This window comes from Odontesthes bonariensis, chromosome 18 (genome assembly GCF_027942865.1).
Source record: "Odontesthes bonariensis isolate fOdoBon6 chromosome 18, fOdoBon6.hap1, whole genome shotgun sequence".
Lineage (NCBI taxonomy): Eukaryota > Metazoa > Chordata > Actinopteri > Atheriniformes > Atherinopsidae > Odontesthes > Odontesthes bonariensis.
The window spans coordinates 29,670,472-29,689,385 of NC_134523.1; positions in this window are offsets into that span (position 1 = coordinate 29,670,472).

An 18,914-nucleotide genomic window follows, 5' to 3' on the forward strand; every position below is an offset into this window, starting at 1 on the left:
TGACAGCTCCGGCCCTCTCTTCACCCGAGTGTCCAGGACATACGGCCGCAAGTCCGATGATACGACTACAAAGTCGATCATCGAGCTGCGGCCTAGGGTGTCCTGGTGCCAAGTGCACATATGGACACCCTTATGCCTGAACATGGTGTTCGTTATGGACAATCCGTGACGAGCACAGAAGTCCAACAACAAAACACCACTCTGATTCAGATCGGGGGGGCCGTTCCTCCCAATCACGCCCCTCCAGGTCTCACTGTCATTGCCCACGTGAGCATTGAAGTCCCCCAGCAGGACGAGGGAGTCTCCCGGAGGAGCACTCTCTAGTGCCTCCTCCAGGGACTCCAAAAAGGGTGGGTACTCTGAACTGCCGTTCGGTGCATAAGCACAAACAACAGTCAGGACCCGTCCCCCCACCCTAAGGCGGAGGGAGGCTACCCTCTCGTCTACCGGGGTGAACCCCAATGTACAGGTGCACAGCCGGGGGGCAATAAGTATGCCCACACCTGCTCTACGCCTCTCACCGCGGGCAACTCCAGAGTGGAAGAGAATCCAACCCCTCTCGAGGAAGCTGGTTCTGGAGCCCAAGCCATGCGTCGAGGTGAGTCCGACTATATCTAGCCGGAACCGCTCAGCCTCGCGCACCAGCTCAGGCTCCTTCCCCAGCAGAGAGGTTACGTTCCACGTCCCAAGAGCCAGCTTCAGTAGCCGAGGATCAGACCGCCAAGGTCCCCGCCTTCGGCTGCCGCCCAGCTCACATTGCACCCGACCCCCATGGCCCCTCCCACGGGTAGTGAGCCCGTAGGAAGGGGGACCCGTGTCGTTTCTTCGGGCTGTGCCCGACCGAGCCCCACGGGCACAGACCCGGCCACCAGGCGCTCACCGGCGGGCCCCACCCCTGGGCCTGGCTCCAGGGGGAGGCCCCGTTGACCCGCGTCCGGGCAAGGGAACACGGCGTCCAAAAGTATCACTCATCATAGGGGTTTTGGGAGCTGTTCTTTGTCTGGTCCCTCATCTAGGATCTGTTTGCCATGGGTGACCCTACCAGGGGCTTAAAGCCCCAGACAACATAGCTCCCAGACTCATTGGGGCACGCAAAGCCTCCCACCACGGTAAGGTGACAGCTCAAGGGGGAGAAGAGGTGTGCTAAAATATCTTATTTCACACTTCCATTCAGACTTCTAACCATAACTATTACGGTAATCCCTTTATGGTAGCCTAACCACAAGTCCCCTCATAAGTCATCTTTAGTCAATGCATTCATCTCCAGTTCTTTGAATCCTGAACTCTGAATCCTGACTGAAATTCTTCAAACAGATTATTTCTGTGTAAATGATCACAAAGCTGAGCTGCAACTATTTTTTAAAGAACTTTAGACATAAAAGGGAGATTGGATATAGGTCTATAATGAGCCAGCACTTCTGAATCAAGAGTAGGTTTTTTAAGTAAAGGTTTAATTACAGCAACCTTAAAAGGCTGAGGCACATATCCTGTCGACAAAGACAGATTGATGAAATCCAATAGGGAAGTCTCAATTAATGGGAAAACCTCCTTAAACAGTCTGGTTGGGATTGGGTCTAAACAACACAAGTTGATGGTTTAGAAGAGACTGTTGCTGTTGTTAGTTCAGAGAGATCAACTGGACAGAAGCCATCTAAATAAAAATCAGGTTTTAAAGATACTTCTAAAGCTGCTGTACTTGATGATACATCACTGATAATAGTGGGAAGGAGTTCATCAATCTTCTCTCTAATAGAAACAATTTTATTGATAAAGAAGCTCATGAAATCATCACTGCTAAGAGTAAAAGGAATACCTGGCTCAACAGAGCTCGGACTCTTTGTCAGACTGGCTACAGTGCTGAAAAGAAAACCTGTGATTGTTCTTATTCTCTTCTATCAATGATGAATAATAAGCAGTTCTAGCTTTACGAAGGGCTTATTAAACTATCTTTCCAGACTAATTGAGACTCTTCTAAATTAGAGGAACGCCACTGTCTCTCCAGCTTTCTTGCAGTCTGCTTTAAAGCACGCAGCTGTGAATTATACCAAGGAGCCAGCCTCTTCTGACTGATCAGCTTCCTTTTCAGAGGGGCAACATTGTCCAGTGCTGTACGCATTGAAACTATAGTGTTGTCAACAAGAGAGTCAAGTGTTGCTGGAGTAAAGTTTAGGTAGTCGTCCTCTGTCATATCCTGCACATGGCATTGAAGAAAAGGATGATTGAATTAATTCTTTAAATCTGGTTACAGCAACCTCTGATAGTCACCTTCTATATGTAAATTTCTTCTCAGAAACTGTATAGTCAAGTAATGTAAACTCAAAGGTTATCAGAAATTGGTCAGATAAGACAGGGTTATGAGGGAACACTGTCAACTGTTCACTCTCAATGGCATCTGTTCTTGTTGCCATGGCGCCGCAGATGGCAGCCTCGGGACTTCGCTCTCTTATACTGTACTTTGTCATTTTTGTGTGTTTATCACGTTTTCTACGATAATTTACTAGTAACTTTTACAAGGGAAGAACTGCTAAGCCTCAGGCAAAGTTCTTTTGGGACTTTTTCTCCTTTTCTTTCCGACCCAACAATTTTTTCCAAATTACTTTTTGGAGGAACTGCAGTTATCCACCGAATCTGTCGGAGACGCAAGCAGGGGAGGAGAGCTGGCCTGCTAGTGAAATTAAAGGGATAGTTCGCCTCTTTTGACATGAAGCTGTATGACATCCCATATTAGCAATATCATTTATGAACATTGACTTACCCCCCGCTGCGTCCTGTGAGCCAAGTTCCAGTCGAGTTTTGGCGTTGACAAAGGTAGTCCGGCTAGTTGGCTGAGGCTTAAAAAATAAAGAGTCTTGCTTCTCAAAACAATATGCGTTCAAAAGAGTAATACATTTGCATCACAAAATCGTTCATCCAGAAAGTCAGACCTCACATCGCTTGGCGCTATTTTTGCCTCCCTTAATATCAATGCGTTCAGCCACCTAGCGATAGCCGCACTTGTTACTGTGTTTACTGCTCGAAAGCAGGGGAGTGCTCTGTCTGCTCTTCGGTCTGCACAGTTTACACAGCCCGTAGTGATACAAAGGTAGAGAGAAATAGCGCCAAGCGATGTGAGGTCTGACTTTTTCTGGATGGATGATTTTGTGATGCAAAAAAAATAAACTATCCCTTTAAGGAAGCGGGAACTACGCACCTCGCTCCCAGCAATTCATCTGGCAAACGTGCGGTCTCTAGTATTTAAGATGTATGAGCTGCTGCTTCTTCTTTTTTTTTTTTAAGTATTTTTTTGGGCTTTTTATGCCTTTAATGTTAGGGCAGTTTGAGAGAGACAGGATGCAGGGGGCAGAGGGAGGGGAAAGACATGCAGCACAGGGCTGCTTGGTGCGGGAGTTGAACCGGGGCCAGCTGCAGCGAGGACTGTAGCCTCTGTACATTGGGCGGCTGCCGAAACATGGCTCAGCGATAGAATCCCGGACAACGCACTTCAACTGCCTGGATTTCAACTCATCCATTCAGATCGGAATACAGGATTAGCAGGGAAAACGAAAGGTGGAGGAATATGCTTCTATTTCAACGAAGGTTGGTGCACAGATATCACAGTGCTGGGAAAAACATGCAGCCCACACTTAGAGATTCTCTTCATAAACTGCAAGCCCTTCTATTCTACGCGAGAATTCTCGTCGTTTGTTATGGTCGGTGTTTACATCCCACCACAAGCTTGCGTAGAAGATGCATTACAACAACTAGCTGATTGGATAAAAGACATTGAGAAAAAACATCTGGACTCTCTCGCCATTATTGTTGGGGATTTTAACAGCGCCAATCTCAGTAAGGAACTCACTAAATACAGACAGCATATCAAGATTCCCTCCAGGGACAAAAACACTTTGGACTACTCTTACACCGTTTTAAAAGATGCCTACCACACCGTTTCACGGGCAGCTCTACGACTCTCAGACCACTGTCTGCTGCACCTCATCCCAACCTATAAGCAGAGACTGAAAACTTCTAAAACCGTGGTAAAGACTGTTAAGAACTGCACAACGGAATCCAAGCTGGAGCTGCAGGCTTGCTTTGACTGCACCAACTAGAGTGTTTTTGAAGCCGCAGCTACAGACCTCGATGACCTCACTGACACTGTAACATCATATATCAGTTTTTGCGAGGACATCTGTGTGCAAACCAAGACCTTCTGCACTTACAATAACAGCAAACCTTGGTTCACTCCTAATCTTAGGAAGCTACGCCAAGCTAAAGAGGAGGCCTACAGGAGTGGGGACCGGGATCTGTATAAGCAGGCCAGGAAAAAAACTCTAAGGAAATAAATGTAGTCAAAAGATCCTACAATGAGAAGTTAAAAAATAATTTAGCTTCAAATGATCCTGCATCAGTTTGGAAAGGTCTGCAACAGGTCACCAACTACAACAAGAAACAGTCCCCCCACCCTGATGATAATCCCAGACTGGCTGATGACCTGAATGACTTTTACTGCAGGTTTGAAAAGCACCCATTATTTTTCCCCTCAACACCCAACCCCCTCCCCCCATCTGCATTGACGATTTGTGAGAAGGATGTGCGCAGTCTCTTTCAGAAACAAAAGATCAAGAAGGCTCCAGGACCTGATGGCGTATCACCCTCTTGTCTGCGCATCTGTGCTGAACAGCTGGCGCCAATCTTCACGCAGATCTTCAACTGTTGATGTCCTAACTTGTTTTTGCTGCGCAGGTGGACATATCTTACACAGAAAAGTAAGATTTTTGCCGTCGGGGTCTTGGTTTGCAAGAGTGTAAAATTGTTTTAAATGTTCATAAGGAGAATCGGTGTCTGTCTCCGTACCATCACTTCCACTAGCCTTTTTTTTTTTTTAATTGCAGCGCTTTCACTCACTCTCGTCATTGCTCTCTCTCTCTCCTCCAGCCCTCCGCGCGCAATTCATCACGGGTAACGTCGTTCGGAAGCCAGTATGTTATTCAACTATTCTCAGCTGGACACTACGTTGCCTACAATGCATTGCGCACCTAATGTCAAAACCATTTCTGTCTGGTGATACATGATTTAAGCGGCACCAGCGAGAATACAGGAGGGAGGAATTTCTCTCGTTGCTTTTCAAAAGAGAAAACAGATGTCACTCAGTTTTCAATGGAAAACAAATTCCAACGTTCATTTACAGTGATGTCTGCCGTTCATGACACATAATGTGAACTCATTCACGTTCAAGTTCTTTATTAAAAAACGTGTTGCGTTCGGCGTTCAACACCATCATGCCTGAACTCCTACACCAGAAGCTCACTCAGTTATCAGTGCCTGCCTCTACCTGTCAGTGGATCATCAGCTTTCTGTCAGACAGGCAGCAGCATGTCAGACTGGGGAGTTCCTCATCAAAGACCCGGTCTATCAGTACAGGCGCCCCACAGGGGTGTGTCCTCTCCCCACTGCTCTTCTCCCTCTACACAAATGACTGCACCTCAAAGAGCCCATCTGTAAAACTCCTGAAGTTCGCGGATGAAACCACCGTCATTGGTCTGATCCAGGATGGGGATGAGTCTGACTACAGACAGGAGGTGGAGCAGCTGGTCCAGTGGTGCAGTCAGAACCACCTAGAGTTTAACCCCAAGAAGACTCTGGAGATGAAAATTGACTTGAAGAGAAGCCCCCCCCCCCCCCCCCCCCCCCCCCCACTCACTGTCTGTATGCAAACATGGAGGTTCTGGATGAAGCGCTGCTTGCAAGCACGCATCCAATTTCGGACTTTGGCTTGCTTCGACCTGGTCGGCGCCATGTCTGTTTACAGATGGGGTTTACGGAAGTGAAATGAAGACGTGCATAGCATCCAGGATGTTACGGTTGTGCGTAACCAACAACTCCTCCCATGTTAGATAAATATTACAGGGATTTCTTGTCCCGTCCGAATTGGTCATTTCTTCTCCATGGCGATGTCTGGTTAACCAACATTACCATACGTCCCCCCCATTGAACTAGTCCCGTCCGAACAGGGCTAAAGACAGCTTCTTCCCCCAAGAAGTCACTCCCAGGAAAACACTCAGGAATACCATTCTCACCAATAGTGTCTATTTATTGCAAATGTATATACTGTATTTATCATTCTCGTGCACATCCCTATTTACCATCCATACTCAATTCCACTCTTACTGTTCTGCATTTCTAATTTTTATTCTTTTATGTTATTGTTGAATGTTGTACTTTGTGAGTGAAGTTGTACCGGAGTCAAATTCCTTGTTTGTTTAGTCTAACCTGGCCAATCAAGCTGATTCTGATAAGTCAGTACAAGATCAAGGGTGTGATTAAGGCAGTGAGTAGGTCTGTGAACACTCTGAGAAAATCTAATAGAGTCTAATGTAATCCAATAGAGTCTAATATATCTAAGTCTAATATAATGTTCTTCAAGATCTTATTCTTGAACCTCATATAATTACTTGAAACATTTGCAAAGGCATCCGATATCTCTGCAAGGAGAGTTGAAATAAAGTTAGTTTCAGAATGTTTGATCTTAACAACTACACAACTACACTGGGCCTTCCTAGTCTGAAAGTCCAGTAGTCTGCTTGGCTTATTTCCCATCTCATAGTTTTTTCTTTTTACCTAAGCGCCCCCTCTGCATGTTTTGTTTTGTTTTTTTTACTCTAGAACAGATGGAATGCATCTTCCCTTACATTGTGGCCTTAACAGTACTGAAGGGGAAACACTTCCATCATCAGTTACATAAAAGTATTCCATTAATTCCATTTCCTTGTATTTTTCATTTTACACAACTGTCAGATAACAGTGAAACACTGATCCTGCAACACTTAAAATGATCAACCATCCCTCAGTTAATTGTTGTAGTGACAGGGTATTGATCTGAAATGGTGATTGGTTGAATTATACATTATCACCTTTGGTTTAAGTCCTTTTTCGATATGCGAAATACATCTAATCTTGAAAAGCTCCTGACAAAAAAGTAAAATCTCCCATTGGGATGAAGATGTCACCAAGCTTACATTACATCCAGCTCTTAGCATTCACAATAGATCTCTTAGATATTTTAGTTGGAGTCCTTATTGTTATGAGTAATCTGTCTGATTAAAATTTCCAAACTCTAATAAGAATTATCCCTTGGATTTTATCTGCTATAAGGGCTGCAGTCATTTTAAAGAAATATATTCCATCCTCACTAGAAGCATAAATGCTTTAATTGTTCCAATCACCACAACATACTGACCTTCACTATCTTGGAACATCTTCTCATTATCATAAAGCACAAATTTACTAAAATGAACTAGCATCTCCTCTATTTATTTGTCTTTTCATGTGGTGGAAAGAAGAATATGTTCATCAACAGTGGAGGCAACTGAAGCTATTCTAGCATAAACCACCTTTGAGCAGTGTTGTGCCAGTTCACAGCTTTTCTGAACTAGTTCAAGTTCAGTTCATACATGCTCAAAGTGAACAGTTCACGTTCAAAGTTCACAATTTTAATTCTGAACTAGTTCAAAGTTCAGTTCATTTGACTTTTTTCGTGAGATATTCAAATAAATACTTTTTTTCACACTACGAGCTAGAAATCACTATATGTTCTTTGAAACTGCTCATTGTAGACATATGCTCATGACACTGCAATTGTGGGTTTCTTACAAGGTGATGAAACTTGCACCAGTACAGACAAGGTAGACCAGTTGGCAGTGTCATTTGCGTTTGGGGTTGGCAGGGGGTCTTTTTTCCCTTTCCTCCCTTATGACCCTCGAGGGCGTGCATATATGCATTCACACTGGATGGATGTTTTAACTCAATGTGCCGTTTCAAATTCGAGAAGGACGTTGTTGATGTCCTAACTTGTTTTTGCTGCGCAGGTGGACATATCTTACACAGAAAAGTAAGATTTTTGCCGTCGGGGTCTTGGTTTGCAAGAGTGTAAAATTATTTTAAATGTTCATAAGGAGAATTGGTGTCTGTCTCCGTGCCATCACTTCCACTAGCCTTTTTTTTTTTTTAATTGCAGCGCTTTCACTCACTCTCGTCACAATGCATTGCGCACCTAATGTCAAAACCATTTCTGTCTGGTGATACATGATTTAAGCGGCACCAGCGAGAATACAGGAGGGAGGAATTTCTCTCGTTGCGTTTCAAAAGAGAAAACAGATGTCACTCAGTTTTCAATGGAAAACAAATTCCAACGTTCATTTACAGTGATGTCTGCCGTCCATGACACATAATGTGAACTCATTCACGTTCAAGTTCTTTATTAAAAAACGTGTTGCGTTCAGTTCAACGTTTGCGAAAAAATGAGCGTGTTCAATGAACGCGTTCTTTTGAACTCGTTCACGCACAACACTGCCTTTGAACCTGTAGATGTGTCATGTAGAATACATTAACAACATCGACATTATAAAACTAAAACTTACTAAGTTTCCAGTCAGCAGTGTTGTGCTGTGAACGAGTTCAAAAGAACGCGTTCATTGAACACGCTCATTTTTTCGCAAACGTTGAACTGAACGCAACACGTTTTTTAATAAAGAACTTGAACGTGAATGAGTTCACATTATGTGTCATGAACGGCAGACATCACTGTAAATGAACGTTGGAATTTGTTTTCCATTGAAAACTGAGTGACATCTGTTTTCTCTTTTGAAACGCAACGAGAGAAATTCCTCCCTCCTGTATTCTCGCTGGTGCCGCTTAAATCATGTATCACCAGACAGAAATGGTTTTGACATTGGGTGCGCAATGCATTGTGGGCAACGTAGTGTCCAGCTGAGAATAGTTGAATAACATACTGGCTTCCGAACGACGTTACTCGTGATGAATTGCGCGCGGAGGGCTGGAGGAGAGAGAGAGAGCAATGACGAGAGTGAGTGAAAGCGCTGAAATTAAAAAAAAAAAAAAGGCTAGTGGAAGTGATGGCACGGAGACAGACACCGATTCTCCTTATGAACATTTAAAACAATTTTACACTCTTGCAAACCAAGACCCCGACGGCAAAAATCTTACTTTTCTGTGTAAGATATGTCCACCTGCGCAGCAAAAACAAGTTAGGACATCAACAACGTCCTTCTCGAATTTGAAACGGCACATTGAGTTAAAACATCCATCCAGTGTGAATGCATATATGCACGCCCTCGAGGGTCATAAGGGAGGAAAGGGAAAAAAGACCCCCTGCCAACCCCAAACGCAAATGACACTGCCAACTGGTCTACCTTGTCTGTACTGCTGCAAGTTTCATCACCTGGTAAGAAACCCACAATTGCAGTGTCATGAGCAAATGTCTACAATGAGCAGTTTCAAAGAACATATAGTGATTTCTAGCTCGTAGTGTGAAAAAAAGTATTTATTTGAATATCTCACGAAAAAAGTCAAATGAACTGAACTTTGAACTAGTTCAGAATTAAAATTGTGAACTTTGAACGTGAACTGTTCACTTTGAGCATGTATGAACTGAACTTGAACTAGTTCAGAAAAGCTGTGAACTGGCACAACACTGCCAGTCAGACACAATAACTTAGCTCCACCTGTGTCCATGAGGCTGAAGTGCCATTTTTACTGGCAGACAGATAAACTATGATAATGTTAAAAAAAAAATACGAACATTAGTAGGCATAAGAGCAACTGTCTGGGAAGGGTAAGAATGGTGTCCATGGCGGTATGGTCACATTGTAAAAGGTTTTCTTAGCCTTTAGTGTGATCTCTTCCAGGACAGAATTATGAGTTTAAAAAAATGTAAGATGGATGGATAGACCTGAAAAAAACAACTGAATGGGCAAATACATCAATGAAAGGAAACAACTATTTTATCATTTATCATTACAAATATATTGACTTCTTACTGAGACTTTTCACTAAATTCTGTCCTTCATGCATCTTTATTATTGTCCAGGAATCTTAACAGAAATGAAGCACTGATCAATTTGTTCCTCAAACCCACACTTCAGGCTTAAAGAAAATGAAAATGAGCAGGCATACAGTTCATTATTTTTAATCCCACATCTTATTTTGGAGGAAATCGTGTTTGCTGAACAATGAAATACGTATTAGTACCCCAGACAAAGTACGTTGTGATTGACAGGATTACATTTAAACAAAGCCAGTGGTTAATCACTTCTCTCCGCACGAGGGCACACAGCCTTCTATTTGTTCTCCATTTCTAATTAAACTGAATTATATTCAACCACACACTGTAAAAGCCGGAGCGTGTCAGACCTCAAAACAAGCTAGTGCAGAACATTTGAAGGAAACATAGGGTTGACAAAACTAACTCAAACCAGTATATGAAAAAGAAGTTATCTGAACTGAGTAATGAGATGCTGGCATAAAAATATCAGCTGGGCATCAAAGATGTTCTGGTTATTTCTTTCCTGCCAATTCCCAAGTGGACCCTTGAGGCTTCAAAAAGTGATTTATAGAACTTAATTTTTAAATGCAAAATCTTACAGCACAAGTAATATGTTAAAAGCATTTGGTACTGTTTTGGTGATACTGATTTCTCTGATTATGAGAAAGGAGGTGAATTTTCATATACCTCCTTTAAAGCTTTTTAATTATGAAAGGTGTTGGCACTTTGAGTGATGGGTGCAACATTATCTGTAAGGGGCTCCCATTCTCACAGATCAGTTTAAGCCTTCCTTGGTACAATCTGTTACCATTATGATAAATGGCCCACACTCCTTTAGTCCCTTTTTAACAAATAGATTCTAAAAAGTGCTTTATTCAATTCAAGGTAAACACAAGAAACTTGTGCTAACGAAAAAAAATAAATAAATAAAGGACCAGACTCAGTGAGTAATTCCCTATACTCCCTATATCGACCAGTGAGCAGTGCTGACCAACATATCATTGGGGTCATCAGGTGGGAACCTCCTTTCATCAGTGTTTCATCTAGTTGGGCCCACGACACCTCCAGGAGGCTAGACAATGACCACTGGCGTCCCAGAGTCACCCCCCTAATGCCAGCCAACACTGCCCCTCACACCACAACAACCATAATCTACCTCAGCCTCTCACCAACTGCACACCAGTCACAGCGGGGTGGGGATGCAAACCCTGGTTCGGGTAGGGGGAGAAATAAAAGAGGTAAGATAAGCGGGAATGGGATTCAAACCCTGGTTCGGGTAGGGGGTAATGAAAGTATAGAAGGTGCCAGAGGTGGAGGCAGGACAAGACACACTCGCAGATTCAGCAGACAAACTCACCTAAACAGTCCTATAATCACTAAAAATACCAGCAAAAACAAAGCCATACAACTCACTCTCACCAACTGCACACCAGTCACAGCGGGGTGGGGATGCAAACCCTGGCTCGGTAGGGGGAGAAATAAAAGAGGTAAGATAGGCGGGAATGGGATTCAAACCCTGGTTTGGGTAGGGGGTAATGAAAGTATAGAAGGTGCCAGAGGTGGAGGCAGAACAAGACACACTAGCAGACACACTATCAGATTCAACAGACAAACTCACCTAAACAGTCCTATCATCAGCGAAAATTAGTGATGTTACCTCCAACACCGAAGCTCCGAAGCACGCTTCAAACTCGACAGGGTAGTTATGGTGAAGCAGTGGGCCGGAGCTTGCTTCATGTGACGTCACTGATGACGTTTGAACCACTTCACTGCTTCATTCAGACCGAGTCAGCTGACTGCTTCGAGTTGATGTGCGGAGCTTTGAACATTTGCCGCGATTCAGTGTATTCAAGATGGCTGAAGCCCCGGTTCATGTCCCCGTTCTACACGTATTATACGTAACGAACAGCTCTCATTTTTTGATATTCGGAGTTTTGGATTATTCTCTCATGGAGAATAATCGAGGAAGCGTTCTAAAGTGTGGGAATATTTTGAGCCAAACATTTCCTTGTCACACCAGCCTCCTCTGTTCCCTGTGACAGAGTATTTTCCAAAGCTGGAGAAATTGAAAAAAAAAAAAGAAACCGTTTGAGCCCTTCTACGGTGCAAAAACTACTTTTCTTTAATAAAAACACCTGAAGTAACACAAGCACCCTCTTTATTACACCGAGCACACTCCCAAAGACAATATGAATGAGAAACCAAAAATGTTCACATTGTTTTTAAATTATTATTCCATCCATCCATCCATCCATCCATCCATCCATCCATCCATCATCTTCCGCTGGTCCGGGGATCGGGTCGCGGGGGCAGCAGCTTGAGCAGAGAGACCCAGACGTCCCTGTCCCCGGCCACGTCCTCCAGCTCTTCTGGGGGGACCCCGAGGCGTTCCCCTGCCAGAGATCCAAGGTCTGGCAGGGGGTCTCCTCCCAGTGGGACGGCCCGGAACACCTCACCAGGGAGGCATCCAGGAGGGATCCTAACCAGATGCCCGAGCCACCTCATCTGACTCCTCTCGATGCGGAGGAGCAGCGGTTCTAAAATCGAAAGCTTTGCCTTCTGGCTCAGCTCCTTCACCATGCCGGTGCAGAGCCCGCAGCACTGCTGATGGCGCAGAGCCTGCAGCACTGCTGATGGCGCACCGATCCGCCCGTCAACCTCCCGCCCCATTCGTCCCTCACTCGTGAACAAGACCCAGAGTTACTTAAACTCCTCCACTTGGGTAAGGATCTCATTCCCGACCCGGAGAGGGCAAATTATTATTTCATGGGTAAATTAATCAATCTTTAATGAGGTACTACAAACCTATGTACAAACCTACAAAATATATACAACACACATACATACATAAGTTTTATTATAATGTTATTATATGCATCACATTCGCAGGGCTTCATATGGTGCAACAATCGCTACGCCAGTAGATGTCACCTAAGGGAATTGAATGAAGCTTCGGGTAGTGAACCACTTTATGACACAATGGTTCAAAATGATTCAATGCTTCAAAAAGCCTCGTTTTGCCATCACTAGCGAAAATGCCAGCAAAAACTAAGCCATACACCTCACTCAAAGCCAACTCACCAAAAATGGCCACCTGATTTCAAAAGGATCACATGGGCCAAACCCTCCACTTAAATATCCTGAATTTCTTCTTTGCTTCTTCAAAGAGTCTGTTTACCCTCAGTGCTCCCCCTGCTGGGCCCCCAGCTGCTATTGCTTCTTCTTATCCAAATCCACTGACTGGATTTTACTGCTTTATCTGACAGCTCTTTCACTATTTTCCTCAAATTCTGTCCACTTACACCCAGCTCCCTCAACAATGAGACAACAGACTTTGCAACAAATCCTCCACATCCTACTTCCACTGGACAGATTCTAACCTTCCATCCTCGCTGCTCTGCTTCTGCCCCCAACTCCACATACCTAAGCTTTTTCCTTTCATATGCTTCTGCTACTAATTCCTCCCAAGGAACAGTCAGCTCTATGAAATAGACTCTCATTCTACTCCTAGACCACAAAACTATATCAGGCCTTAAATTTGTAGAGGCTATCTCCTGGGGAACAACAAGCTTATTTCCTAAATCTACCTGCATCTCCCAATCACAAGCATCCTCCAAGCTGCCGTGCCTCCTTATTGTCTTATTAACTTTCTCACCCTCTTGAACAAACTGAATTGCCATTCTCTTCACCTTAGACCCTCCTAAGTTTACCTGCCTTCGTTTATCTTCAATACCTGCAGCTAAGCTTCTTAATACTTGGTCATGTTGCCATGTATACCGGCCTTGTGACAGACTAACCTTACAACCTTACAAAATATGCCTTAGAGTCAGTGGCGGCTCCTCCATAGGGGCGATTTGTGCGACGCACTACCAAACATGGAGTTTTTTTTTTTTTTTTAATCTAGTTGCTAAGGTGGGACTGATCTGCTGTAGGCAAACTGGTTGTATATGTCATTGTCCAATCAGATTAAGGTCGCGCCTGGTGTTGCTACGCCCATTTTGTGCGATTTCTGTCAGGGTCGAATTTGCACCAGGAAGCTCCCATTGACATGAATGGGACCTCGGTTTTTTTCAAAAATCCTGCTCCCAATACATTTTCTATGAGGGTTTATGTGCTCGCACAAACGACGCACAACGTGCTTTCGTCACATGTCTGTTGCGCGGGACCATGAACATTCTACTTGTTGTTGTAACATTGTGGTTTTCAATAAAGAAAAAAAAAACATTTTATGAAGAAGATGGCGAGTGTCGAGTGCAACAATACGGTAGTGTTTCTGACAGTAGTACCCTTTAGTCGTCGTACTAATGCGGAGAAGGAAGTTTGGAAGAATTTTGCAGGATTTTTGGACTCGCCTTGCGAGGCAAAGATGAAACCCAGGGCTCCACCAACCCAGCTATTTTTCCAGGTAGTATTTGATGTAGCTAAATAACTTACCCTTTTGTGCTCAATCATTGACTTGTAATGATTTAAATCTTTTATATAATGTTGACAATGATAGCAGAATGTATAATGACACATTCATTGTTAATGGTGCAGTATTATATTTAAAAAAGAGAGAAATCTCACATAAGTAAGCTGCACTTAACCATGTTTGACAACTGGTTATGCTTTTCTAAGTCATATTTTCCAAAACTTCAATAAACACTTGACTTGGATTTATATGTTGTCATTTTAATTACATTCTTTAGAATGAAAATTGAATGCATCTTATCATTAAGAGCTTATGTGTTTACTTATTTCATAGAATCCTGGAACAATATGAGGAAAATAAATAAATAATGCTTAAGGTGTAATATTAACTGATTGGCAAATTATGCAAAAATAACAAAAAATTATTTTAAATTATTACAATAAATTATGCTACCTAGACAAATATACCTCAGTCCTATGGACTTTTATGGTACTTATGGACATAACGGGGGAAATTGCAGTCACTTTGGTTATTTGGAAGACCAAATAACCCCTAGACTCTGAGTTGTGTTTATTTAAGGAAGACAAGGAGTTTCTGGACGATTGGACATTTTATTTCCTGTGTGGGAACATAACAGGTTTGCATCAGTGCAATCGGTTCAGCTTCGCACAGCACACTCTGATGCAGCTTTCACAGACTGGAAATTGCACTACCTAAAAAAAATGTCAGGAGCCACCATTGATATTACAATTAAACATATTTATATTGCTGGCTTTAAAGTAACACTAGAAAAATTGTCAATTTAATTTTGTTTTTTGGTTCCCCCTACAGTTATGTGAAGTAACGCCCCTGTCATATGGTCTTTTAACTGGACTTCCCAGAAAGAGCATTAAACTTCTGGATCTCATCCAGAACGCTGCTGCTAGAGTATTAACCGGGACTAAGAGATCTGAACACATCATACCAGTTTTAAAATCTTTACACTGGCTTCCAGTCAGTCACAGAATAGATTTTAAAAGCCTGCTGATGGTTTACAAATCCCAGAACGGTTTAGGCCCAAAATACATCTGTGATATATTCAGAGAATATAAACCTAGAAGAGCTCTTAGATGCAAGGTCCAGTCCAGAGTCCAGGCTAAACATGGAGAAGCAGTATTTAGCTATCATGATGCAAACAAGTTGAACAAACTGCCAGTGGAGACATTTTTAAATCCAGCTTAAAAACATTTATTTTCTCATGTGTCTATGCATGAAATCTGCACGTTATCTTTTAACTTATCAAGAATGTTGCTTGTTTTTAAGGGTAAGGCTATTTGCACCCCTGGTACAATCAGCACTGTATGCTGATTGTACCCTGGTGCAAATAGAAGTGAATGCTATTCGTACCCCGGTCCACTCAGCAATGTGTTCTATTGATACCCCGTCTGGTGCAATTAGAAGTGTATGCTATTTGTACCCCGGTGCAATTAGAAGCAACAGGGCATAAGATATCTCAATCTACTACTCGCATTCAAATTGAACCCAAGGATGATTATGAAAAAATAAACTGAAATGGCAGCTAATGTTTTGTTTCATGGTTGCTTTGGTTATATAGCTAATAATATGAATTTTGATTATTATTAATTAATTGAATTCCAATTGGCTTGAATTGGACTTACTATCTAAGTGCCTTGAGATGACATTTGTTGTATTTGGCGCTATATAAATAAAAATGAATTGAATTGAATTAATCATAACGAAGAATGGGAGAGGTTATTTAGCATGAAATGATAGCTAGTTGAACCACTGTCTCCCGTATGGAGGAATATGTCACTGTCCATTTGGCCAGAGATGTCCTCAGCTAAGAGTTAAGACAGACATCTATATTTCAATTTAAAAAGATATTAGTGCCATCAGAATTCTTCGCTTTCTGATGAAGAAAAAACGAATGTCCGCAATGGCCTTTGTGCTCACGAGCAAGGTGTTTTTGGTGGTAATTCACGGGGTGTGAAGAATCACAGAACCTTCTTTATAGATCAGTGGTGTGAATAGTGTAAGGCTATTGTACCAGGGGTGCTAATAGACATTCAGAATAATGTATGCTATTTATAGCAAAGTGTGCTATTTACACCCTGGTGCACTAGCTAATTGTTGCAATCAAAACTTCCGTTTGAGAACTGAATTGTTTTACAAATTGCGCACCTTCTCTCTGCAGAGACGTTGGTATGCGCACTATCACTTCCAAAATGCATCGGGCAAGAATCGAACCCGGGACTATTGCATCGTTACCCAAATCGCTTACCACTACGCTAGTTGATCCTATAACATATCTGTGGTGTGCAGGTAACTTTATAGTTAATATGGCTGAACGTCATGATTGCAAAATTTCTAAAAACTAACAAACTGACGGTTGTAATGTGTTCACTGAACATCGATTATGAAAATAAAACACAATGTTTCCATCTAGTTTTTAATTGGAACAGATATTAGTGCCGAAACCTAGCAGTATTCTTCACTTTCTGATGACGAAAAAACGGATGTCCGCCATGTTTTTTTGTGCAAGCCAGCAGCTTTTATTTTGGTGTTACGTCATGGGGTGTGAATAGCTCAGCTGTGTGGCCAAGGCTATTTGTACCAGGGGTGCAAATAGACACTCCGTGTTTTTTAATCATCCATCCATCCATCCATTTTCTATACCCGCTGAATCCGTCGGTCGGGTCGCAGGGGTGCTGGAGCCTATCACAGCAGTCAATGGGCGAGAGGCAGGGTACACCATGGACAGGCCGCCAGTCCATCACAGGGCTGTTTTTAATCATTTTATCTGTTTCTCTTTATGTATTTTTAATGCTTCTTACACTCCCCGCTGCAATGCTTTTATTTTATGTAAAGCACTTTGAATTGTTTTGTACATGAAATGTGCTATACAAATAAATTTGACTTGACTTGACATAAACCCAATTCTATGTGTGAGCTCTGCACAGCCTTACACTTTGAAATAATGTTAAAGAGGCAACAACGACAGTATCCAAATACCACAAATGCTAAATGAAATGCAATAAAAGCAGACATTTTTTAAGCCATTCTCAATTTGAAAACAAATACATTTTTTTGCCTCATTAAATACAAATACCAGCTTTGCTATATGTCCCTTAGAGAGACACGAGCCAGGCTAAAATGTGTTTTACAATCCAAAACTGAATCATCAAAAATAAATTAATTTTACACATGGGCCCAGAGGGACTAAGTCTTATGGTCAAATGGTGTCTAATGTACCATAGAAGTGGTAGACTCAAACGTCCATCAGTTTAAAATTTTCCAACGGTTAGTTCAGCATAATCAGTTACTGATTGAAGGAGTTCAATCAGAAAAAAAAAATGGTGAGAAGCAGGTGGCTTTTTTTTTCTTCTCCAAGTACATCCTGTGAGCAGCATTTTATGGTACCAAATATTCAGAAGGAACATTTTTTAATTGAACTTATCAAGAATCCTTGTGGCGTTCAGTGAAGACAAATTGATTAGAGGTAACCTCCCTGCTGATCCCTATTAATTAATTGAATTCCAATTGGCTTGAATTGGACTTACTATCTAAGTGCCTTGAGATGACATTTGTTGTATTTGGTGCTATATAAATAAAAATGAATTGAATTGAATTGAATTGATTACCCAAGAAAAATAAGGCAAGCAGGGAGCAGAGATTAAATAAAAATATACAATATTTCAATGCAGATATATACAGTGAAAGTGTTCATTTCTGAACCTGTTGAGCATTTCAGTATATCATCCTTTTTTCTAACTTTACACTTTCCTTCAAAATCTTCTAATCAAAGCTAAGAGTCTTGAATATTTGTCATTCTAAGACCATCTGGGATGAATGGATAATGGCATCAGTGGGAATGATGAGTGTCAGCCCATAAATGATAAGGCTTAATGTACATCACTTTGATTTGAGGTATTCGATCAGACCTTTACAAACATGTCAGGGGGTACTGGAGGAGTTATCGGTCACCTGATTGTCTGAGATAAGCTCTACCAGGTCAAGATACCAAAAATGCTGGAATCCCAAATGAATTTACAGAGTGGAAAGTAGAAATAAGGGCATTTATTATTCATAGTTTATGTTTGGACCACAAATTTGGAAATTTATCCCTTTGGGATAAATAAAGTAGCTATGTTTTTGAGTATGAGATTTCTGGACAATTTCCTTTGGACAGAAGAAACCAAATTAGGGATGTTTGTTCAGAATGCACAGTACCATGCTTGTAGAAAACTAAACACAACAAGTCAGCACAAAAGCCTCACACCAACTGTCAAACACAGTGATGGAGGGCTGATGATTTGGGCTTGTTATGCAGTCACAGAACCTGGGCCCCTTGCAGTCATTGAGTTGACCATCAATTCCTCTGCATACCAAAGTATTCTACAGTCAAATGTGAGGTCATCAGTCTAAAGCGTGCCTGAAATTGGTCATGAAACTGGACAATAATTACAAAAACACAGCTGCAGATCTACAACAGAATGGCTTAAAATGAAAAAAATCAATGTCTTGCAATGTTGCAGTCATGTCCAGACCCCAACCTGGTTGAAATGCTTTGGTGGGACCTTAAGATAGCTGTGTATAGACTGTCGACTTCAAACCTCAATGAACTGAAGCAATAGCCCTTTTCACACTGCGACCCGCTACCTTAGCGGGTCCAAATTGCACCTT